Raw genomic sequence first — 1,850 nt, forward strand, 5'->3', positions numbered from 1 at the left:
AAAGCAAGTTAGATTTCCTAATTAAATGTAAATGTTGCTAGATGATTTACTTGCAACACACAACAAAGAGACTGAGAATCTAAAAGGATAAAGTCTTTGGCAGTCTGTAATGATTAAGGACTTACTTTTATCTGCCTTAAAATGATGCATCTTAAAAGAGAGACATTCACTCACACATGCACTGTAATCTGATTTATACTTTCTAAACTTTTAATTTGGTAGGTGTTATCAAACATGTGGGTTTGCAGTCTCACTCTTGTAAAAATTATAAAACAAAATAAATAATGATCATTTATAAATGATCCTAAATGATAAGAAAATGTAATGCCTGGAAAAAAAATAAAGCACAGAAATTTCTATTCCATTTTCTAGGAGTATGTTATTTCTTGAGCTCCTGGAAGAGGAAACAAACTCACATATACCTACATACCCACCCAGATAAATTTGTGTGCACATACTCCAGAAATTCATAGCTTATATGCTGCTACATTCTTAAGGAAAAACTGGTTATACATATGATTTAGAAGAAGAGGCAAAGAATGGGTTTAAATGATTATGGTGTTTTCCTTTTGTGTTCAGACATATTAAGAGATGCAAAAGGTTTCTGGTAACGTTAATCAATATTATTTTAAGAGGAGAAAAGCAAATTACTTTTTCCAGATTCTCAAACTATTATTTATGAAGTTTAACAAGTTTCAAAATAATCATATGTAGTTATATAGGGAGATAATTTTGCAACAAAGATGGGAGTATTTACTAATCAGTAACAGGGGCAACTTCATTAAGTTCTAGTGTCTCCTAGATTTGAGGTCTGTTTGTTTATTTGATAGCATAACAACCCTTGCAAATCCTTTTCATTGCAACCCTGTATCCTCTGAAGAACTAACTTCATAGCAAATAGTATTTTTTAGAACAAGAAAACTACTGACCCCACTATCTGTAATAAAACATGTCTGACAGCAAGAGTTAAGAATTAAACCCTGCAAAATATGATGACTGCTATGCAATAATTTAACATATAAAACCAAGTGATTATATTAAGGTCACAGATTTATACTGAAATGTCAAATTCTGTGAAGTATTTCTAACCCCCCGCCAAAAAAATCCTAAGAAAGAGTCCAATATATTTTTGGAAATTTTTTTTTTTTTTTTTTTTTTTGAGACAGAGTCTTGCGCTGTCGCCCAGGCTGGAGTGCAATGGTGCAATCTCGCCTCACTGCAACTTCCACCTCCCGAGTTCAAGCGATTCTCCCACCTCAGCCTCCCCAGTAGCTGGGATTACAGGCACCTACCATCATGTCCGGCTAATTTTTTTTTTATTTTTGTAGAGACGGGGTTTCACCATGTTGGCCAGGCTGGTCTCAAACTCCTGACCTCAGGTGATCCACCCACCTCTGCCTCCCAAATTGCTGGGATTACAGGCGTGAGCCACCGCACCCAGCCTGACTTTGGATAATCTTAATGGTTGGACATTCTTGCTTTTTTAATATTCAACACAAGAAATCTACAACCTTTATCTGTACAAAGGATCCACAGAGTTCACTAATTCTACCTATGCTCTTTATAACAAAGATTTTTTTGAACTATTAAAAAAAATTACAAAAAAGTGCTTTCTTCTTAACTGCAAGGATATAGAGTCAAAAAATCTCTTGTCAAGCTGATAATGGTCAAATTCAGGTCCAAGATGCAGACAGAACTTCTGTGGTATAGTACATGGACTTATTCTTCCTTTATTCCTTGCAGTTTGTCATAAAAAGTTGGCTAGTCATGTCTTTTTTGGTTTAGGGAGAACAAACCATTCAAATAACATGAATTTCTCCTTCTTCTTCTATTTTTTATTATTTTTTTTA

Source organism: Macaca thibetana, chromosome 14 (assembly GCF_024542745.1).
Source record: "Macaca thibetana thibetana isolate TM-01 chromosome 14, ASM2454274v1, whole genome shotgun sequence".
Taxonomy (NCBI): domain Eukaryota; kingdom Metazoa; phylum Chordata; class Mammalia; order Primates; family Cercopithecidae; genus Macaca; species Macaca thibetana.